This window comes from Dasypus novemcinctus, chromosome 19, assembly GCF_030445035.2.
Source record: "Dasypus novemcinctus isolate mDasNov1 chromosome 19, mDasNov1.1.hap2, whole genome shotgun sequence".
Lineage (NCBI taxonomy): Eukaryota > Metazoa > Chordata > Mammalia > Cingulata > Dasypodidae > Dasypus > Dasypus novemcinctus.
Window position 1 is genome coordinate 24756350 of NC_080691.1, and position 24425 is coordinate 24780774.

A 24425-nucleotide genomic window follows, 5' to 3' on the forward strand; every position below is an offset into this window, starting at 1 on the left:
TGATAAAGTCAAATTTATCTATTGTTTCTTCTGTTGCTGTGCTTTTGGTATCATATTTAAGAATCCATTGCCAAATCCCAAGTTGTAAAGATTTTTTCCCCAATGTTATTTTCTTAGAGTTGAATAATTTTAACTCTTAAATGTAAGGTCCTTAATCAAGTCATCTTTAAATTATCCCCAAAACAACCCCTTGATGGTTCTTGGGACTTTGAAGGGACTTCCCTTATGCTCCCATTCCAAGGTGAAGGTGATCATTCTTTATTCCCATGTTGCACTTGATGTATGCCAAGCATTAGGAGAGCAGTGAACTAGCCTGGCCCCTGAGCTCACGGAAGTTAAGTCTGGTAGGGCAGTAAGCCTTGTGCCAGTTATGGACCCCCAGTTCCACCCACCCTTTTGCCCTGTGGTGCTGGCTTTGGGATTCTGAAAACTGCATTTCTGCTTTGCTTGTGGCCCCCTCTTGGGTTCTGCCAATGGGGAAACACAGAGGGAGACCAGACGGCTAGAAGAGGGGAAGGGCCTTGCTCCTTCCTGTCTTCTTGTGGTTCCTGTGAACCCAGCAGCACATCTTCCCCCAGCAGTGCCTTTTGAAGCAACAGCAGAATCCTATTTGTACTTTTTTCCAATGCATGCAGAACTAGCTTCATCAAATTTCCTATGAGACACCATCACTAGCCAACAGTGCCTCTTCCCCAGAGGCCAGGTCCAGGTAACAGGAACCTTCTTTGAACTTAGAGAACCCATCTAAGTTTTAGTTCCATTGGGCCCTTCCTCTAAACTGCTCAGTTGTAATCATTCCCACAAGTCCTCTTTTTTCCAATCTTAGGCGTGGTAGTGGCTTCCTGCCATTTCTCCCTCCAAGATGGCTTTGTGAGGAGGTGAAAAATGGGAGATGTAGATGGAGAAGAAGGCAGGACAGCATAGGATGGCATGTGGCAGGGGGGAGAGCACATTAACACTGGTCTTTCACTGAAGAGAAATGGGCAGGCACTGCAGGCTTCCAGCATGATCCTCTATGCCTTAAGAGAGAGAATAGCACAATGGTTGAGCCCAGCCCAATACTAGAGTCCAGTAGAAATACAATGAGTTAAACATGTCATTCAAAATTTTCTGCAGCCATACTGAAAAGAAAGAAACAGGCCAAATTAAATTTAATAATACATTTTATTTAACCCAGAATGTCCACAGAATTCCCATTTTAACGTGTAATTAACATCAAATACCATTATTGATAAATTTCATACTCTCTTTTTTGTACTAAAACTTCAAAATCGAATACACTTTTATACTTGCAGCATATCTCAATGTGGACTCACTACATTTCCAGTGCTTAATAGCCAGTGGTGGCAAGTAGCTATGGTATTGGCTAGCTATGGAGCTAGACCAGCTAGGTTTAAATTCCAGCTTTACCATTATTTAGGTGTATAACCTGGCTAAGTGCTTGTATCTCTCTGATTCCTCATCTGTAAAATGGAAATAATAATAGGGCACACTTAATAGGGCTAATGAGAAAAATCAAATAAGTTAATGCAAGTAAGGAGCTAAAAAATACACAGTAACAATTATCATCATAATAACTATTTGAAGACAGCCATCACCTTGCCAGGGCTATAGAAGATAAATTGGAACCACCAGGAGTGTTCATAGGTAGACCAGTTAGACATTTGTTACTGGCAACTTCTCTGCAAATAGACTTGTGGATGAGCTGGAGGGATGATGGTAAAAAATATGACTTGGGACAGCCATTGCAGTACATTGAGCTCCATAGAGACAGTGCCAGGGCAAGCGTGAGCCAGTGGGTGCTGGGTGACTCTGAGCCTTGCAGATGAAAAATAAGTAGACATGGGCAGAGGAGATCTGAAGAAGATGAAAGGCAAAATGCCATCAGCTGCTATGCATTCTTCATGTAAACTTGCTGGGAGGAGCACAAGAAGAAGCTCCTGGATGCTTCAGTCAGCTTTTCAGAGTTTTCCAAGAAGTGCTCAGAGAGGTGGAAGACCATGTCGGCTAAAGAGAAAGGAAAACTTGAAGACATGGCCAAGGCAGACGAGGCCCATTATGAAAGAGAAATGACACCTATGTCCCTCCTAAAGGGGAAACAAAAAAGTTCAAGGACCTCAGTGCACCCAAGAGTCTTCCTTCAGCCTTTTTTTTTGTTCTGTTTGGAGTATAACCCAGAAATCAAAGGCGAGCATCCTGGCCTCTCCATTGGCAGTGTTGCAAGGAAGTTGGGAGAGATGTGGAATCAACCTGCTGCAGATGACAAGCAGCCTTGGGAAATGAAGACTGCTAAGCTGAAGGAGAAAGACGAGAAGGATATTGCTGCACATTGGGCTAAAGGAAAGCTTGATGCAGCAAAAGAGGGAGTCGTCAGGGCTGAGAAAAGCAAGAAAATGAAGGAAGAGGAGGAAAAGCACGAACATGAGGAAGATAAGTTGATGAGGATGAATAAGTTGGTTCTAGCACAGTTTCTTTTCCCTTGTCTATAAAGCATTTAACTCCCCTGTACACAACTCATTCCTTCTAAAGAAAAAAATTGAAATAAGGCTGTGTAAGGTTTGTTTTAAAACTGTATGGTGTCTTTTTTTTTATATAGTTAACACACTACTGAATATGCCTTTAGCTAGCCCTGTCCTGGTGGTCTTTTCAGTAGCCACTAACCTTGCCTGGTGCAGTCAGGGGGTTGTAAATTGACATGGACATTTAAAACAGGCTCTTGCTGGTATGCTGCACAAATTAGTTATAAAAGGGGATGGTAGTTTTTTCATCATCAGTTGTCTCTGATGCAGCTTCTCCAAAATAATCGTCATTCTGTTAACTGAATATCACTCTGTAATTGCAAAGAAAAAAGTTGCTGCTGTTTTGTTGACATTCTGAATGCTTCTGAGTAAATACAATTTTTAGGGAAGTGACTGTTGCTCAATAGATTGGGCTCCCGTGTACCATAGGGAAGGCCCTGGGTTCACATTTGCACTCATGCCCCAGGGCCTCCTTGTGAAGGCGTGGAGAGCAGACAGCCTGCACCCGCAGAGAGCTAATGGCCTGTGCCCACGGAGAGCTGGCACAGCAAGATGACTCAGCAAAGGGAGACAAGCAGACACAGAAGAATGCACAGCAAATGGACACAGAGAGCAGGCAGTGAGTAAGCAGCAAGGGGAGGCGGGGAGGAAATAAACAATTTTTTTTAAAAATTAAAAAAAAAAATATATGACTTGGGCCCCAGAATACCAGTTCACGCTAGTCACTATAGTGGCCATGCCATGGGGTCTTAGAATAGCTCTAAAATTAAGGATCCACTTCTATTTCTGTCTCAGGACTCTGAAGCTCACAAAATGGGAAAATCCTAATAAAAACATGAGCATTCCTCATTCTGGAACTGAAACTTGGGAGGAAGTGTGCCTGATTCACATAAAAGTGCAGGAGGACCCTTTGAGTCCAATCCAATAAAATGTCGGTCCTAAATGGTGAGGGTGCTGCCAACATGCCCACCCCAATCCCAGTCCAAGCCATTTCGCTTCCTTCAGTGCCAAAGATAGTCTTCTCTGTTTGAAAGACCAGGTGGCAGTGTAGTGATTCTCCTTCTTTCTAATCCCCTGAGTCCAGGACCTTTGGGCCTTAATGAAAACATGGCATTCACTAGGATTTGGAGGGAAAATAAACTTGTCTTTCTTGTTGACCTCATCTTGACTCCCTCCTTCCCCAGGAGGTGATAATTACTGGAGGCTTAACACTTCACCCAGCATCCCTGGGTAGGAGGTGACAAGAATTCTCAAAGCACTCCAGAGGACATTTGCCCTGGGGAAAAACTTGAGGGGGTCTGGCAGGATGGAAGAAGGTCCTTGAGTTCTGATTAACTGGAAGGAGATGGAAAGGGCAGGCTACTTGGGACAGAGCAATGGGGTCAAGGTTCCTTGCTGGCTTTGAATCGCACTGTTGGAGGCTGGGGGAGCTCCAATTTCAGCCTGAACAGGGCTTCTTAGAAAGTGGAAGTGGAGCTTTGCAATTTAACTCTCCAAAGTTAATGACCGTTGGTGGTGTTCGTTGCTCTTAGGATGAACATGGGACTTTTCATGAGAACTTCTCTGACACCATCTGATATCTTGCTTTGCCCCGGGCAACTGCCACTTACATCTTCTTTCCACTCATCAGTCTCAGGACCTTTGTATGTACTATTTCCTATATATTGACTCTATTTCCTTACCCTTTTCTATTTACCTTCACCTCCCTACCTCATTTCAGGTGTCAGTTCAATTGTCACTTTCTCAGTGAAGATTGAAAATAACCTTAATATTTTACCAATATGGATTAGTAAAATAAATCGTGGTACAAGCAGAAAATGGAATGCTGTGCAATTTTAGAAAAAGATAAAGAAGCTCTTTCTATGTGACTAGGGAATGAAATCCAAGAAAAAGTAAGTTAAAAGTCTAAAAGAAAAGAAAGTTATAGAATAGTGCATATAGTATGCTACCATTTGTGTAAAGACAGAAAGAAAAAAAGTATGTATGTGCATATGAATGTATGTGTGTCTGCTGGTATCTGCATAGAATATTTCAAGATAGAAACTTAAATTGATGACCCTGGCTGCCTCCAAAGAGGGAACTGAGGACAAGGAAAGAAAAGAGGCTCCTCCCTGAATACCCTTTTGCATTTCCAGTATATTCAGTGACAAAGCATGTTTCAAAAGCATATGTAAAATATTATCCCATCTTTACATAAACCTTGCAAACTTACACAGAACAGGGCTGGACAGATACACAACAAAATAAAACAAATGGCTATTGCAGTGTGGTGCATTTTCCGGGGATCCCTGTTTTCTTCTTTTGTACTTTCTGAGTTTTGTCCCCAGTGGCCACATTACTTTTATAACCTGAAAACTAAAGCAAAACACAGAAGCAATGAGAGGCCATTCTCATGCATAAGTGCACAGACTCTGAGGCAGATTTCTTCCCTTTGAATCGTGGTGTGCTGCTCCCTGTTCGTGTGAACTTGGGCAAGTGACTAGCTTCCCTGTGCCTCTGCTCCTTCATCAGCAAAGCGGATGTGGTATTGACAGTGTGTAGCTCACAGGGTCCTTGTGAAGATTAAATGCATTCATATGTGCATGTATAAAATGCATAGCAACTGCTATGCAAGTGTTTGCTATTTTTTAAAACATTGAAACATGAGTATGTTACATCTTTGAAAATATTAAAATTAAAAAATAAACTAGAATTTAAAATATGCATTCTCATGGTTAAAACATACATAGACATGTGCATACCTACACCTATATACAGAGGTACATACACATACATACGCACATACAGAATATGTATATACACATGTATTCATTTTTATATATACACATCTATACACACACACACAGACACACCACAACCGGGCATCTTCTCCCCTGACCTGGTCCCCCAGGGGAACTGTCTACTCCTTAAACTGTGTAATTTCAAGGCTGCTCCAGCAAGGTACTGTAGAAACCCTGTGGACAGATGCCGGCCTGCTGCTGGGTACGCGGACACCTAGGAGCTGTGAAATGTCAGCTGCCAAGAGCAACTGCTCTAAGCTGACCCACATGGCTGATGCTTTTTGATTGGTTTTCATGGCGAAGGAGATGGAAGTCCCCGGCGATGTCTGCCCTGGCATCCTCCCGCCGAGTGCTGACCTCCCACCCAGGCACACACTGACTCGCTATGACAACTGGCTGAGCAGCCTTGATTAAATATTTCATCCCAGATTTGTAAAACATCATCTCTGGCAAGTAAAAGTAACAACTGTTAACACTGGGCTAATTAGCCAAGCAGGTCACCGGGTAGGTGTGCTGCTGCCTTTTATTACCTCTATTTCCCAGAAGCCCTTGCAGAAGTTTCATGGTCTCTCATTATGTCTCTTAGAGGGTCATGTGTCCACCTTCAGGCAAATCACTGTGGCCAGGGGGATGCATCATGCTGATTAGGCTTATCAGCACCTATTCTTATAGCCGGGGAGGGGTTGGGCCACCCAACCCAAGCCATATGGGAGAGAATGGGGAAAAGGGATTTTTTTCCCAAAGAAACTGAGAGTACTGATTTTCCAAAGGGAAGCACAATAGGGAAGTACTTTTAAAATTTCCACTTTACAGTTGAGAAAACTAAGACATAGTGAGGTTTAAGTCACTTGCCCAAAATTATGTGGGGAATAACTTAAGGATGTGTGCTTTGAATTCAAGCTGGTATTCCTTCTAAGCCCGTACTCTAAAGCATGACCCTGTACTGCCTTTCTACTACATGCTGCATTGCCGATCCATTAGGTCATCTAATTCTTATCCTTTTGTTTCACTACTCTCATCCCAGAGACCTTGATCCTTTGCTTTATGCAAAGTCTGTTGTTAAGCAGTGGAAAACACTACTAGGAAAAAACATATCAGGAGTCATTTCCTTAGCAGATGTAGACCATAGATTGTCATTTTTAAGTTTTATGAGTTTCATTCATTTTATTTATATGATAAAAGCAAATGGTAAACACATAATAATGATACTGACACTACTGCTAGTATGCTACTAAGATAGCTAAGAGTTATCTTGTTCCTGGCACTATTCAAAGTATACCTACATCTAATTCTCAAAACACCTCTATAATGTAGCTACTACCATTATGCCCATGGTGCAGTTCGAGAAACAGAGGTACAGAGAAGTGAAGTATCTTGTCCAAGGTCACATGGCTCATGATTCAAACCCAACCAGTCTGGCTCCAAACTTCTACACAATAGTGCCTCTCATCACATCAAGCTTGTGATCTCATTGATGTAGGTACTGAGGGTAAGGCTAAGTTTAGGGGCAGAAAGGGATAATATAGAGAAAACCAAAAGTAAATCTTAGTGCCGGTGCTTGTGTAGTGAGAAACACCAAAGAATGGCATCGGGAGTGACAGGTCCAGGACAGAGGGCAGCCTATTCTGGTAGAAGGCTGTCTGGATTCACATCCAACCCTGCTTCCAGCAAGCAGGATATTTCTGCGTCCCTGGTGCAGTCATTGGCTGGTGCATGAGTCCTTTTTGGAGAGCAACAGGATTCTTCCAGCATACATTCCCAGCCCACTGTGATTCCCTCACTCCCAGCAATGGGTCTTGGCAGCCTTCTGTGCCTGGTACTCATTATCCTGCTTAGAGCAGGGTGGTTTCCTTACCCAAGATCGGCCAATCAGAGTTCCTTCCCTGCTAATTTAGAATTGAGAGAAAGGGAAAGAAAGTAGACATTCCTTCACTTGCTCACTTGCTCACTCACATGCATATTGATTTGTTCTCTTTTCATGGTTGAACCAATAACATGTAAACCTGGGTGCTGTGGAGAAACAACTGGAGATTGTTTCCAGTGAGAGAGAGAAAAATGAAGCCAGCCGGGGAAGACAGACAGACAAGAAGTAAAGAAAGGGTTCCACCTAAATCCCCAAAGACCTTTTTTTCCTGTCCTAGGCCCGCCGCAGTTCCAGCTACCCTCCAACCTTCAGGTTCTTTGAGATTTCCCTACCCTCTCCAATCTATTCTGCTTGAGATACCCCAGTCACATTTCTGTCTCTTAAAACCACAGGAGTCTGATTCACCCACCTTGCTTGGTCTTAAATGTCCTACTCTCCTGCCTAGAGCTGGGTCAAACCAATGGGGCAAAGAAATGTTCAGGGGAAATCCCTCCAGAGCACCCCTTTCCTCTATCCCTCCAACACATCTATAGCTGTGGTTTCAGACAGCAGCACAGGAACCCTTCCCATCAGGGCCAGGGGAACCAACGTGCGTTTCTTCCCCCTCAAGGTCAGCGAAACCTGGCATCGTGGTTTCCCTCTGTCAGCAGCCAAATTGATCATTTTCTCAGGCTGCCTGAGTAACGCCTATTCCCGAGCCTCAGATGACCCTGGAAACCTGTCTCTACCCCTCAGGCCCTGGGGCCTTGTTAAGCATCTCTTTTCAGCTCAAGGAGTCAATGTCCAATCTCAGAAATGGCCCACCTCACAATCTATATGGAGGGGGAGGGTTGCTAGTAGGCAATATTAAAATCCCTGGTGTCACCGCTGGAGTCTCGCTGTCTCTCTTTAGGGTGGATATTTAAAAATTCATGGTTATTTTCAAAGGAGAAAAGATGCTTAAACTACTTTGCTATTTGCAAACGTTCCCTTTTTTGATTCAAAATCAAACTTTTGTCTAGACAGGCGAGGGCTTTTTGCTGACATATCTCACCAGCTCAGAAAGCTTGAGGTTTTCCAAATGCAGCGCCCCCACCCCTTCCTAGCGGCAGGTCTCTAGTACTACCTTCTTTCCAAACATGTCCTCTGAGCAGCTCAGCATAGAGCAAACTGGTGGAGAGGCCCAACATGGCCACTGGCAGGTTCTTCCTGTGGCTCATCCAGCTTCCTTAACAAGCCTTCTGGACTAGCAGCTATGATGACTCTCTGGCATAGTCTAGCTATATTTTGGTGCTTGTAGTAGTAGATAAAGGGCCCCATCACCCAGATACAGCTGCACTTTCTCCTTCCCCTTCTCTTCCTTCGTGTCTCCTGTTCTATTCCTAATAATATGTGTTCATGGTAGAAACATTTGAAATCAGATAAGCACTAAGAAGGAAATCAATGCTTCCTCCATATCTTATTCTTCTAGACATCTTCTCTGGATATATATGTATTTTCCCATATAAAACCATACATAGATATATAACAAATTATCTCAAAACAATAAAAAACTTTATATTTTCTGTGGGTCCAGAATCTGGGCACAACTTGACTGAGTAGTTCTGGTTCAGGATCTCTCATGCAGTTGTAGTCAGATGTCACAGGGGCTGCATTCATGCAAAGGCTTGAGTGGGGCTGGGAGATCTGCTCCATAGAGGCCTCATGCACACGGCTGGCAAGTTGGTGTGGCTGCTGGCAGGAGAACTCAGTTTCTCACTATGCAGAGCACTCTCTCCATGGACTCTGAGAATGCCCTCGCAACACAGCCCCTGGCTCCCCCAGAGTGCGTGATCCAAAAGAGGGCAAAGCAGAAGCAGCATTGACTATTATGACTTAGCCTCAGAGTCACGCTCCATCACTCATACCATATTCTCTTGGGTATACTGACCAATCTTGCTGCAATGTGGGAGGATACTACTCAGGTCTGAAGGTGAGGCTCATTGGGAGTTATCTTGGTGTCTGGCTACTGTTACACACATATCCAACATCAGATAATACTCATGCATTTTTTGTATAAAAAATGACACCATCGTATATACATACTTGCTATTTTCCAATTCAGTATATTATGATCAACATCATTAGCTGCAAATAAATAGATTTTTAAAGCTCTGGGGGGCAATTGGAAGTGTGGGTATGTATGGTGGGGGTGTTTTAAGTTGTTACAACAACTGGCAGACACTCTGGGATTGGTGGACAGGAGTCAGGTAAGATATTTGTGGTAGACATTGCTGCTCACCTGTATTTCCAGTTCTCTGCCCCTTCTGAACAGATGATGGGATTATACTTCCCCACTCCCTTGACATTGTTCCCATGTGACTTTCTTTCACCAGTGAAATGTGAGAAAAAGTGACAGGTGTCACTTCCAGGTAAAAGCATCTAATTGCCAGTGCTCCACTCTTCAACCCTCTCTTCTCTTGCTGGGGCAGTTTGGAAATACATGTCTAGACGGTACTTTTGTTAGCCTCGGCTGCTGAAAAATAGTTATTAGTAGACACCACCCCTTGAGCCATGTATTACACATAGCATGAACAACACAAAATAAACTTGTGCTGTTTTAGGCCACTGAGGTAAGTGTTTTTGTTACTGCGGTGTAACGTAGCTCACCCTAACTAATTCAAAGTCTCAGGTAGAGGTGCTGCCAGGTCTCCTACAGGGTTGGTCCAGGGCCTGTCTGCTGTCAGACACATTCTTTGCCCTTCCCTTTTTCCATTCTGCATCTCAGGGACTGGTACCTGCCAGCCACAGTTAGCAGGCTTTTCTATCATTTAGTCTGCACTGGTGGTCCTGGTGACATATTGGAGGGTGAGAGGGTTTCTTCTCCCTCTTCAGCTCAGGCAGCATCTCCAGCAATAATGGCATCTTCTCTGTCTTCAGCTCCCTCCGTGAGGCCTGTCATGGCTTCACCTTCTGCCAAGAGGCCCCAACCTGAGGCCTCAATGACATCAACTCTCCTTTCTATCCCCAGTGTAGGGGTGGCAGTAGCTTCCTGCTATACCTAACTCTGCTTCCCTCACCATCTCCTTTGGCTTCTCAGGTTCTTCCATCCCTTGAGTAACCAATTCCCTGCATTAAAGTTCCTCAGCTTCAAATACCCAGCGAGGTTTCTCTTTCCATGGTTGGATTCAGGCTGACACAGAAGGCTCTGGAAACACGGTTATAGAGCTAAAAAACTGAGCCAGGTCCAGGCCTGTACCCATGAGGACCTACACTACATGAAGGGGCAGTACAGGGTCCTTGTGCCTGGGAGCCCTGACTGTCTTAAAGGCCAGGAAAGGCCTCTTTACGTAAGTAGCATTTTAAAGCAGAGTTCTGAAGGCTAAAGAGGAGTTTGTCAGCATAGAGAGGCATGGGGGGAGGTCTTTTGAGCCCCTGAGCTAACATTAATGGCATCAGCCAACAGTGCTGAGTTGGCTGCTACCTGCCCTCCCTGTTTTCCTGGCACTTTTGCTCATTTTGCTTCCAGCAATTGTTCACCAGTTGCTCTCAATTAGGGTGATTTGGATCCAATCATAGACAATTCTGAGCACCAGTTGACTCTGCTGCCAAAGTGGCTGTGACTCCAAGCAAGGATAGCAGAAACCACACTGGGTCCTTGGCTCCATCTAGAAAATGCCTAGGGAACATGGGGAGATTGTCCAGAGAATATCCATCCGTCCATCCATCCATCCATCCATCCATCCATCCATCCATCCATCCGTGCTATATTTCCACATACATGTCCTGAGGCCCCGCTTGAAGCCCAGCACTCTGCTAGGCACTGGGGTGGGAGTGGGGACCACACAACCCAGTCAGATGCTCTCCCTTTTCTTGAGGAGCTCATTGTCTGGTGGAGGAGAGGGACAATAAAGGGAGGGAGAGAAAATAATCACCATGTATTTTGCAAAGCATATAGAGAATTATCAGGAGGAAGTCAGCAACTGCCGGGTCATCAGAAAAGGTTTCTCAGAGGAAGAGACATGGAACAGTGTATTGAAGGTTGAATAGGAGTTTGTCAAGTGGAAGACACTCCAGGCAATGGAAATAGCATATATGAGGTATAGAGTTGAGAATAAAAAACATGTTATATACAGATACTTGTGAGTTGAAGTGTAAGGTGCATGGTTGGGAATATATGAGAAGAAGGGAGGATGGTGGGATAGGACCAGATTGTGAATGGCTTTGAATGGCAAGCTAAGGAGTCTGGACCTAAGTATTTTAAGAGATTAGAAGAGGGAATAGCTACATCCAAATCTATACTTTAGAAAGACTAGTCTAGCTGTTTTGTACAGGAAGGATTCATTTATATATTTAAAAAATATTGATTGATTGCCTACTGTATGTCAGGAACTCTACTAGGTATGCGGAATAGCAGTAAACTAGACAAAAACTCCACCCGTCTGGGGTTTTCACTGTTATGTTGGAGAAAATAATAAACAAGCTAATATATATGTATATGGTGGTGATAAGTGCTATGAAGGAAAATAAACAGGATGTTGTGATGTGCTGGGTACTATTTAGATTTTCTGGAAGAGCTGTCTGGGTGCTCTGGACAGAGAGGGTATTTCAGGAAGTTGTTCCTTGGAGATGAAGTTATCATCCTTGGTAGGAGATAGGGTTGAATGGAGGACAGACTGGAATGAATGGGAACTGAGGTGAGTCAGGCAGGTGGACAGGCAGAGTTTGGGAGACAGAGAGGCTGACACACAGAATTGAACATGCCAAGTTGAGGTCATCTATGGCAAGGCAGTACTGTGTTTGCTGAGTTCATTTTTCTCAAGCCGTATACCTGGACAAGGTGCCCCAACTACCAGGCAGGATCATGTGACCAGATTCTGCTCAATGGAATGGGGTACAAGTCATACACACCCCTTCCGGGCTGGTTTCTGAAAGCTCCCACACAATCTTCCATGATCCAATCTCTGCTCACCTGCCAGCCAAATGTGGAGGATTCAGCAGAGGATTCTGAAGCCCTGGAACAGGTTTTCCCAGCCTTGACATTGTGGGCTGCATGATTCTTTATTGGGGGGAGGGGAGATCCCACATATTATAGAATATTTAGCAGCATCCTTGGTCTCTACCCTCTAGAATCATTTGCCCCTGTGCCTGGTTTTGAAAACCAAAAATATCTCCAGATACTGACAAATGTCCATGGGGGATCAAAGTCACCCTGCTTGAGAACCACTGCCTTAGAAGGCAGCAGATCCACAAGACAGAAGCTGCCTGGGTCCCTGAATGACTGTGTGGAACAGAGCTCACCCCACCAATCCATGTTAGCCTGTGACATGAATGAGAAATAATCCTTTGCCATGTCAATTCACAGAGACCTGAGGTTGTTTGTTTCAGCAGTCTATCCTAACTTACCAGCCATGTCTGGAGCCCGTCTGGGTCTGGGCTGGTATTACTGAGATTGGAATTATCATCCATCAAAGCTATGAGAGAACCTGAAATGACTGAGAAAGAGTGAAATGAGAAAGGACTGGAGGCCTGAGTGCTCAGGAATATCAACTTTTAAGATAGGGGCAAAGGAGGAGGCAGGATCCCCCAAAGAGGGTAATGGTGGCAGGTGGGAGGACAGCCAGGAGAGGGTGGCATCATGGTTGCCAGTGGAGGAAAGCTTGGTGACCTAGCAGGGAAGGTGGCTAGCAGAAACTCGTTTGGATTGTTAGGTATTAGGTGGAGTGCTAACTCAAACCGAGTGGTTTAAGGATCGGGGCAAATCAATTGCAATAAACATGGGACAAAGATGTGGAAGTTTAGGTAGATGGTTTCCAGTCTTGGCACATTCCCTGCTCTGGTGGCAAATCACTGCCCTCTTGAAGTTGTGTGTCTTTGTCCATTAAAGACTATCATTTCTAGCTTTCCAGATAAATTAAGGAAAGTTTGTATAAGCCTTTAAATCTGGCTCCCACCTGGTGTCAGGTCCAACACTGTGCCCCCCCCCCCCAAAAAGGTGTTATATAAATAAAAAACACTCATTACAATGTGCTTGACAAACATTTGATAAGGATCAGAGGAAGGCGGGAACTCTTGGTAGCCACTGCAGTGGGGGGAGGCCTGACTCCATCCTTGAGTTCCAAGAAAAGGTTGCAGAGGAAGCCATGTGGCAGAGACACACTGGGATGGTTTAGAAAATGAAGGAAATTCCCCATTTCCTGGTTGTAAGAAAATATGGGTGGAACAAGTCTTAAATGAGCTGATCATGGCTCCAACTTTGATGTCAGATGAATGACAATGATCTCCACAGCAGGAACACAATGTAATGAACTTGCCTGGCTTTTCCATGAAAAACAAAATCACTGGAGGGCCTTGTGTTGGAAAACAAAGGCACTCTGACTTGCAAGACCTCAAAGAGGAAGGCTTGTAGGATGTTCTTGAACAGTGGCTAATGGAAAATGAAGGCATGAGGGCTTCTGGGCCAAAGTGGTGGAGAAAGCGTTTGGCAGCTAGATCCATGCTGGACTTGGTGGAGGCAGCTGGGTCGCTGGCATTGAACTTGGCAAACATTTACTGGAGGGCTACTATGTGTCAGGCCCCATACTGGGTTATGACAATATAGAGATCAATAAGAAGGTTCGCAATCTAATGGAATAGTCAGAACACTTGGTTTCTTTCTTAATTCCTTTTCTACTTATTTCTTCCTTCTTGTTTTCCAACATTATTTACTGAGTGCCTTTTATGTGCCGGGCAATGGGGACATGACGAGGAGCATGGCCAGCTGGTTCTGCTTTCAAGGGGGCCAACCAAAGTCTAGTTGGGAAGACAAAGCACTGAAAGAGCCAAACGATAAAGTACTCTAAGGGTTGTATGAGTGATCACAGTAGGAACTTGAGAGTGGGGTGGACAGTGAGATTTGGACAATAACAGAGTATTCATAAGAAGCTGAATGACTCCATAGGGCTGGTCAAGGAAGGTTTCAAAGACGGAGGAGCTGGGTTTGGAAGGGTTAAGAGGAGCTGCCAGGTAGACCACCTGGAGGAAGGGCCTTCTGGGCAGAGGTAACAGCCATGCACCGGCTCAGAGGCTGGCAAGAGTGTGCTGAGTTAGCAGTAATCCAGGAACGCTGGAACAGAAATTTCAATAAATGAGGATAATCAGGAGTTAGACAGTAAAGAGTCTTTTGCACCCAACTGTGAAGTTTATTCTAACGGCAACAGGGAGCCAGTGGAGGATTGTGACAGGGAAGTGACATGGTCAGGTTTGAGTTTTGGCAAAAGCAGCCTGGCTACTTTGTAGAGGATGGATTGGAAGGGCGAGAAGCAGGGAGATGAGTCGGGAGATAGCACCCCACACAGCAAGCACTGCCAATCTTGGCTCCTGCGTAAGGTTCTGAGGTTGGAAATACAGAGTGAGGGTCTGATCACTTGCAACAAACCTGCTGGCTTCTTGCCTTGCCACAAGGCTGGCAGTGGCAGAAGCTTGGAATTACTGCATTTCAATTATTGCTGGGAAACTGCACATTAAAATATGCAACCGTGAGTCAGGTAGTCAAGGTCACAGCTGGGCTGTTTGCTGGGATTGGACTGGGGTCAAGAATTAAATCCAATATCCAACTTCTCCACTGCATAATGTGGCTTTGCTGGCACATGTGGGTGTGAGGCTGTGTTTTTCTGCCTTGAGGCACATGGAGGAGATACTGACTTCAAAGGTGACAGTTAACCTTCAAAAGGAGGCTACAGAAAATCTTTTGGGTTAAAAGCATAGATTTTGATGTCTAATAAATCCAACCTTTGTCTTTTAATAGCTGTGCAAAATGTGGGAAACGTGTTTCCTTTTTTAAGCTTCACTTTTCCTTATCTGTAAAATGGGCACTTGTGGTACGCAATAAGCGCCCATTCAATATTGCCTTACTCTTATTAGGTATGTGCAGTCTTGCAAAACAGGACGTCATTTTAGTTTTTCTTTGAATTTCTCTTTATGCACTCCCCATTATTCTTATGTCACCATCATTTTTTTCTTTCTTAGTAAGTCTTATACTTTTTTCTTCCCTATTATGTTTCTAAGATTTTAGTCCTCTTCTTTGGGTTCCTTCCGAATAGGATTCTTCATTTTACACCCTTCTTTGTATGACCTTCTCTCTGGACATGCCTCATGCCCTCAATCTCAAATCCCATTCTTCAGATTTGAAACCAACTTTTCCCAAGGAAAAAACGCAGCAGAGAGGTATGAGTGGTAGATTCAAGTTGCCCAGGTTCAAATCCTAGTGCAGCCACTTTTTCCATTTGCTTGACCTTTCTGTGCCTCTGTTTCTTCATCTGTAAAATGGGAGAAATAACATCACTACCTCCTAAGATTAGTGTAAGAATTAAATGAGCTAAGATTAAATAATGCTATATATTTTTGACGTGTAGCAAGTGGTCTAAACCTATTAGCTGGGATACTGGCCACTTACTGACTCTCTTGTAAGGTAGCGGGCACTCCTTCCAGTCCCTCCCACTTCTGATATTTCAGTTTCCACAAAATCCCTGCAAGGCAGCACCATGATGGTCATTTTATATATAAGGAATCCAAGCCTCGGGGAGATTCCATAATTTGCTTCAGGTCATCAGCTAGAACGTGGCCAGACTGGGAATTCAATTGAGGTCTTAAGGTCCTCGAATGCCAGGCCCATGCTTGCTGACACCTCCTCCCCACCCCACTAGTTCCTATTTGTTACCATTAGAGAGGGTTGGCTGCAGTGCCTAGAATGCAGGAGGTGTTCAGGAATGATGTATTTACTGGGTGAACAAGCACTTTGGCCAGTGGTAGATTTTTAGATGTTGGAGAATGTAAGTCAAAAGTCTGATTTTAACTTTAGGCCACCCTTACCAACCAAATTGATTAGAATCCAGCCAAGGAGAGGCTGAAGATCTGAAAAGGCAGTTATTGTTTTTTCTGAAGACATGATCTTCTGGCCCAACTATATCCTAACACATGCATTTGTCTCATGCAATTTGCTCAGAAAATCTTGGAGTCAAAAAACCCTGGGCTCTGGGCCTCATGGGTGGTGTCCACAGAGCCAGTTGGTTTAGGAGAAGTTCACCAAACAAGTGCAGTTGTCCATGAAACCTGGGTGCACTCTTGTTAACAGAGAGAAGTACTGAGCCAGGTTGGACTCTTTTTGGTACAAGCTGCCACATCATGTGTTCATGGAAAAGTATTTGTGATTTTCAGAAAGAACTGTGTATCTACGACCAGAGCTCTACTTTCTCCAACAGGCTGTGTCCATATATTCACAGAAAGACATGCCTCAGGATGTTCTTGCCGGTCAACACTTGAAACAACTCAAATACTTACCAGCAGTTCAATGGATAAATTAGTTGTGGTATATTCTTACAATGGAATACTAAACACAAGTGAAAAATGAAATGCTGCCACTTGTAGCAACATGGATAGATCCCACAGACGTAACATGGAGCAAAAAAATCAAGATACAAAAGAATGACACTCTTTGGTCCCATTTATTTAAAATTAAAAAGGCAAAATTAAACAATGGTGGATTAGTTAAAGTAGGGGTTACCTTTGGAAAGGAATGAGGACCGGAAGGAGAGATGAGCGAGGTGTTGGGGTGCTGGTACTATTCTGCATTTTGATCCTGGTGATAGCTACAGGAATATGTTCACCTTGTGAAAGTTGAGCTGTAAACTTAAGATGTGTTCACTTTACTATTTGTATGTTTCATTTCAATAGAAAGTTGATACAAATAATAACCATGCCATGCTGGCAAGCAAAGCTCTTCTGGGAGTGAGATACGGACTCCTGGCTGCTACTCTGAAAATGTTGTTTGTCACCTTGGCTTCACTTCCATCTTCCTGCTTCTTTCTCCTTCTCACCTTGTACATGGCTGGGAAGGCCATATCTGCTTTACAGATGGGGAAACTGAGGTTTGGGGTATGTGCCTGACTGTCCTGGGGTCACCCAAGGAGGGCTAAGCATGCCATTCCAACAGCTTCAGTGTTTTCCTTAGGCCATGCTCTCATTTTTCAATGGGCTTTGTTCTGCTTTCCAGCTAGATAGGCAGAGGAGCATGGGTTTGGGAGACTGAGTGTCCCCAGGTTCAAATCCTGACTCTTTACCAGCTGTGTTACCCTTTGCAGGAGACTGTGCTTCTCTGAGCCTTGGTTCCCTCATCTGTAAAATGGATATAATAAAGAGCCAACACATGAAAAACCCAGTATGCAGCCTGGCCCATAGTAGCATTGAATAAATATTTGGTGAATGATGACCATGTGGGCTATGTATTTATTTTTAAAGAAGCAGTTAAGATTTGGGTCAGTTAAAATATTCAAGCTCTAAGGGCAGGTTTTTTTTAACTTAGGGGATTTTATGCTTGATGGGGTATGTGAACTCGAGCCAAACATATGATGCTTTCTTTTGGGGGAAAGAGCTCATAGCTCTACCCAATTTCTTAGAGGCCCATGAGTCTTTTGCCTCCAGCAAAGGTTAAGAGCAACTGCTTTAGATGGAACCCACTGTTGGCCTTGGGCTGCATTTCTTATAGAGAATTCCACGGAACACTCAACAAGGAGGCAGCCCTCAATAACAGAGTTCCTTGGAGAAGTGAATTGGGATTAAACTTTGTAGTCTTCCTTTTCATCCTTGAAATGTGATAAGGCACAACAGCATATTAGGCTCCAAAGAGTCCTGCAGTTCAAGAAAACCTTGAGCATGATTTCTCTTCCAACATTTCCTCAACATATTTGCTCATGGAAAACATGATCATTTAACTCTCCTTTCTGTCATTTCACCACGTTAATATCTTCAGAGTGGAGTGCTTGGTGGGATTCTACTTTGAGTCATGCTGGGTGCGATCATTCGGTTGTGGTTTAGACTTGGTTTGATTTGAGAATGCCGCTTCCCATTATGGGATCCTTGAATGACAACAGGCTGCACTGACAGGAGGGAGATCAAGCATGTTGGAGAAAAGGCAAAGATGTTAAAGCCAATCCTGCATACAAATGGAAAAAAAAGAGAGAAAAGAGGTTCAGAGGAAACACGGTTCCTGCAACTCAGACAGGTAGGCATTTGACTATTTTGGCCTTACAATCCAGCCGTATTAAGAACACCTGGGGGAAGTGGCTGTGGCTCTAGTGATTGAGCTCCTGCCTACCACATGGGAGGTCCCTGTTTAGGTTCCTGGTGCCTCCTAAAGAAGACAGCGAGCTGGTGTGAAGGGCAGGCACAGCAAGCAAGAGACATGGGAGGAAAAACACGGTGAGAGGCACAACAAAGCAGGGAGCAGAGGCTCCTGGTGCCTCCTAAAGAGGACGAGCAAGACAGTGAGCCGACGTGACGAGCAGACATGCCAAGCTGACACAAGATGATGTGACTAGAGACACAAGAAGAAAAACACAATGAGAGACACAAAAAAGCAGGAAACAGCTGAGGCTCAAGCAATTAGGCAACTTCCATATTGGAGGTCCCGGGTTCAGTTTCTGTGCCTCCTAAAGAAATAAGAAACATGAACAGACACAGCAAGTGCAAACAACGAGTGAGTGGGGAGAAGTAAATAAATAAAATAAATCTTAAAAAAAAAAAAAGAATACCTGGATGAGCCCAAGTACTTTGATCCTTGATTGAATTATATATTTTTCCATTACCTGGAGCATAATTTCTCAGCTTCACACTATTGATGCTTTTTGTGTCAAGACAAAATGTATTGTATTGTGGGGAACTTTTTGTGGTGGGACCAGTCCTGTGTATTATAGGATGTTGAGCAGAGTCCCTGGCCTCAACACACTGGATGCCAGTAGCACCTCCCCAGTTATGACAATCAGAAATACCTCCAGACATTTCCCAGTGTCCCTTGGGAGATCAAAAGTACCCTGATTGACAGCTACCGAGCTAGATGGCAAGCTCTCTGAGGGCTTGAATGAGGCTTTATTTATCTCTGCATAGTATCTGGCATACAGTAGGTACTTAATAATTGTTGCATGAAAAGAAAATGTCCATGCATGCTGTGGGCACAGCCTTCAGAAACTTGGAAGCAGATGCCTCCCCCTGCATGCACAGATTTCAGCTGAGCAGGTCTTGTAGCTCAGCTTTGCTGTTTCACAGCTGTGTCATCTTGAGTAAGTTATTAAACATGTCTTAACCTTAGGTGCCTCATTTGTAAAGATTATAATTAAAACGGTATCCATCTCTAGTGTGTATCTATATTGTGTTAGAGGTTTTACTATATCGACTGAGTAAATAAAACCCGTGAAGCACCACAAGCATATCCTTATATGACAGCTGTCTTATTGAGCATATTGAGGTGGTATGAGTTGAGTGATTAGGGGAGCTACAAATGAGGTTGAGATTCTTGCCCTAAAAGCAAAGGTACCAGTCAAATGTAATTTAAGACCTTGCACTTGAAAGTCTTTAAGCTTTGCAAAGAGCTTTTGTATCACTTAGCCCCTTTATATCCTAGGGTCAGGTATTTATTTTTTTGCCCCATAAGACAGAGAAAAGAACTGAGACCAGAAATTTAAGGGGCTCTCCCAGGTCACTTAGCTGAGCCTATCAGAGTGGAGCCTCCTGTCTCCTGAACCTTCCAGAAGGTATATGGAGAGATGTCTGAGGTGGACCCTAAGCAGAGGCTAGGCAGGAGGAGCCTGTCCCAAGGGGCAGCAGTGTAAGGACTGTGGTTGTGGAGTGGACATCTGTTGTTTGTTCATACCCTACACCCACCCTTCCTTCTTCGGTAATAATGCCCTGAATTTCCCTTGAGGTACCATTCTTCTCCCCACTTTCTGTCTCTGAGGCTCAAGGGGAATGGGTTTACCCTCTGTTTCAGATGTGGGCAATCAGCACATCCCTTCCCCTGGCCCCCAGTGATACATTCACAGATAGTCATGTGGCCCAAGGCAGTGAATGAAAGCCAGCAGTCCTAGCACTTTGGCTGGAGCTATTGGGAAAAAGGGCTCTCTCTTTCACTGGGCTTGCCAAACCAGTAGTGCATCAGCCAGGAACTGCTGAGAGTCATTTTGCCACCAGGAGAGATGGGTCTGACTAAGAATGAAGCCAGTACAAGCAGGGCTGAGAGATGGAGAAGGCTGGCTTAAACCTACCTGAGTTGGCTTCTGTGTTGGGACTAGGAAGTGTCTTGTCTGCTCCAACACCTCCATCAGCGCCTCCCTGGATGAGGGCTGGAAAAGGAGATTAAAGTGGGTGCACTCTAAATGTCCTGCCACTGCCACTTTCACTGGCTGATAGGACCCTGGTAAAATTAGCCTGAGCTTACCAGGTGCTGTGGGACATCAGAAGATGCATTTTCCCTCTGCCCACCCCAGCTAGTCTCCCAGATCTCAGTTTTCTCCTTCCATAAAATAGGAGGGACTCCTGCCCAGGACAGACATTCTGGTTGGGCAGCATGTGAATTTCCTTTAATTACTTGCCTAGGTCTGCTCCTGACCTTGATGAAAACATCAAGCTCTTACTAGGAAAATAAGAGCTGACCTGTTGGGCGCTTCAGTGCATTAAGCCTGTGCTAAGCACCTTACCAGCGTCGTTACCTCTCTGAATTCTCCCAGCCCTCACCCTGGGAGAGAGATACTGTTGCTGTCCCCATTTGTATATGGAGACACTAGCCTGAGAAGGAAGGACACCTTCCAAACCGATACAGCTTCAGGACTTCTATTCCTCATTTGGTCCTCACATGATTTCTAAAACTGGCAGCTTAGTTCCATTTTACAGATCTGGAAACAATGGCTCACCAACAGCTTGCCCAAGGCTCCACAGACCTGAGGAGAAGATGGAGGATGCTGGTGGTGATCGTCTTAGTTTCCTTGACCTTCCCTAACAGAGCGGCTTCAGGCAACAGAAACGATTCTCTCGCAGTCTGGAAACCGCAAGTCCAGGGTCCGGGTGTTGGCAGGGCGGTGCTCCCTCTGAAGCTGTGGGGTCTGGCGGTGGCTTGCTGGCAATCCTGGTGTTCTTTGGCTTGTGGCATAACTCAGTCCTGCCTCTGTCACATGGCTGACTCCTTTGCCTGTCTGTGTCACTATTTTCAATTTTTTATAAGGACGCCAGTCGTTTTGGATTAGGGCCTGCTCTCATCCAGTTTGGCCTCATCTTAACTAATAACATCTTCAAAGACCCTGTGTCCAAAGCAGGTCAGCATTCACAGCACCAGGGGCTAGGACCTGAGCATTTCTTTTTGGAGGACACAGTTCAGTCACCAACCATGATGATGATGGTGATGATTGCTGTCCTGGAGTGAGCCCTGAACAAGGTCACAGTTACGGACACTGTAGGAGGGTGTGGACTCTTATTTTCACCACTTGACAGAGGAAGAAACCGAGGTTAGAGCGATTAAGCCACTTAGGTTGCATAGCTAATTACTGTGGAGTTGGGATTCGAACCCAGGCAGTTGGATACCGTGGCCCACTCTCTTAAGCACTGTCACGTTCTGTCTTTTCATAAATAGGACCTGGAGGCAGTTCCTGGGCCTCAAAGACCACATTCTATCCCAGGATTTTGAAGGAAACTTAGCAAGGGGAGGGCAGAGAGAGAATACGTCCTGTGTCCCAACTTCATTGTCCCGCACTTGGCAGCCCCCACCCGTTCAGGTAAATAGAAGGGATTCCGTCATTGTTTGTCCCTGGTCCTAATGACTTTCGTCTTTGTGTCTTCAGAGCCAGACCTCACCCCTGGGAAGCTGGCCTGTGGCCTGAGAGGCACCAGCCGCCTCTGTGAACAATGGCCTTTGTTCTTCACACTTTCCCTATCAAAGCTTCACAGCAGGGATGGCCTTCAGAGGCACTGGACACTCTGCTAATTCCTGTGCCAGAGCAGGGGTGGGGGGCAGGAAGGGAGGGGCCGGGGTACCTCTGACCCACTTAAGTGATGGCTCTGTGGCCTACTGTCCCCCTGTGCCAGTAAGGATAAGTTCTTAGCAGAGGCTGTGAATTGCTTGAGGGTGTTAGCTCATCATCCCTTGTGTGAGTTCTCTGGTAATCTTCTGGAGGTTGCAAGTCTAGAAATGATGTTAGATGACAACAATGGCAAAACCAGTAGTGATGGTAGTTAGATGTCTTGTGCATTTACTATGCACAAGGCTCTCTGTTAGGTATTACATGGACAGTAACTTATTTAATTCTAACAACAGCTCTGGGAAGTAAAAACTCTTACCATTGTCCATATTTTTCAGATGAGGAGCATGAGGCTCAGGGGAGCAAATGACTTGTCCAAGGTCACAGGGCCGGGACACGAACTGGGGTTGGCCTGTCTCTGAAGCCTGGGTTTCTAACCACAGGGTCCAGGTGAACCTGGGAGGGTGAGCAACACGACAGAGAACAGAGCAAACACACTGGGGCAGCCCGCGTTGGTTCTGCTGCCTGGCCAACCCACGTGAACTTGGACCAGTGGCCTCAAACCTCTAAGCCTCTTTTTCCTCATCTGTAAAATGGGATGGAGTGTCTTACTGCTCATGTATTTGTCAGGGTACCTGCAGGAAGTAGAGCCTCCCTGGATGATCCACAATTACAGAAACTTAAAGAAAGTTCTGCTTATAGTGGGGTGGGCAGGGTGAAGGGGAACAAACAAGGGTGCCCAGGCAGCCAGAGACTAGCCACAGTGGGAAGCAGTCACCATTCCTAGGCCAAAGTAGCAGGAGATAAGGAAATGAGGCTCAAGGGCCCCAGCGAGGGCTGGAGACATGGCCCCAGCTAGGGACAGCGCACCCCAGCCTCTCTCTCCTTCTGCGCTCTGGCCTCCTGCTGGTGCTTCCACTGGGGAAGTGCAGTGATCCATTCCTAGGGGCCAGCCTTGGTGGCACAGAGCAGGGCAGAGGTGGAAGGGAGTAGGGATGGGGGAGCAAATGGAGAATAACCAGGACCTCACCTTCAAGGGTCCTTGTGAAAAGTGAATAGGGTTATTTAGGAACAGCCCCTGGTTCACAGTCAGTAACAACAAATCAGTTCTGTTTTGTTCAGTGCCTACTCAGTGCCACACAGGGCAAGGCAGGGGGGCTACTCAGTGCACAAAGGACTTTGCTCTTCTTGAGAGGCAAAACAACTTCTAGCAAAGTTCCTAGATATAAAAAGGACCTTGTGGTGGAGCATTACATGATCAATTTTTAATTTTAATAGTTAATTACCAATTTGCTACTAATAATAAATTAGAAAATAACATAAGTCAGTTAATGAGTCTGACTGCTGTTAAGTACTTTCTGTGTGTTGGCACCGTGCTCAGTCCTTCATATGTGCTAGAATACAGAGCAGTTTAGGCCTGAATCCTTTCCTGCTCTTCTGCCTACTAGCTTGGCAATCCATTCAACTTCTGTGTGCCTCAGTTTCTTCATCTGTACAATGGGGATAACATGACACCTGTATTGCATGGGGCTTTGGGGAGGATTGAATCAATTAAATAAACGGGGCAGTCCTCAGTAAGGTCTGGCTCTTGTTTTATTTCAAGATGCTTGCAGTGAAGAAAGGCTGTTCAGCAAATCAGCTAGTTGCATAGCGTAGTATGTTTTCTCAGTCTGAGGAGCAGCTACTGGGGACCAGAGGCAGGAAGATTGTTTAGAAGCAGTGGGTCAAGGGAGGCCTCCCAGAGGAAGTGGACGTTTGGGCTGACACTTGGAGAATGAATGAGGCACCGTCTGGGCAAGAGGCTGGAGAGGAGTGTTCCAGGCAGAGGATACAGCAGATGCAAAGGTCCTGAGACAGAAACCACTCAGAATGTTGAAGAAAAAGTAGGTCATCTAGACCAAGGGTTGAGACTGGAAGCTGAGGTCAGAGAAGTGGCAAGGTTCTTGGGGGCCAATGTAAGGAATGTGGATTTTCTTCTGCTGAGATGAGAAGCTTCTAGAAGAGCGTTAAGCTGAGAAGGGACATGACCTGATGCGTTAAGCTGGGTCCTCTAAAAAGCTGATACAAGGATTTCATTAGGGAAAATGCCTGTTTGATAGAAAATGGGGAGAGGGCCAGAAAGGGATGCAAGAGCCACCAGACAGCAATGCAGCTCTGAATCCAAGTGAAGGCGAAAGGGAGGGAAGGTGGGGTGGCAGCATCCTAGGCTGCGGTGCTGTCTAAGGAAGCTATGGCAGAGCCATGTGGGAGTCCTCAGGCTGTCATAGGCATCAAGGGTCTCCCGGGAAAGGACCTTCCTTAGTATCCCTGACATTTTCAGGCATTGGGTGGGGGTAGCGCCTGGGAAATGTGGCCTCTAAACAAAGGCAGGGGTGGCTTTCTGAGCACCTCAGCTGCCAGTTGCCCTCCCTGAGGTTGCTGGTCTACTAAATGCATTCTCACGGTTGTCCAAATGACTTTGGACGTGTACTTGGGTGGCTCCAAGAAG

At 45.2% G+C, this 24425-nt stretch overlaps 1 pseudogene; it reads left to right on the top strand.

Moving 5' to 3' along the window:
- The first annotated feature begins 1842 nt into the window (after positions 1 to 1842).
- LOC101446371 (high mobility group protein B1 pseudogene) lies at positions 1843 to 2489 on the top strand (annotated as a pseudogene).
- Positions 2490 to 24425: the final 21936 nt, after the last annotated feature.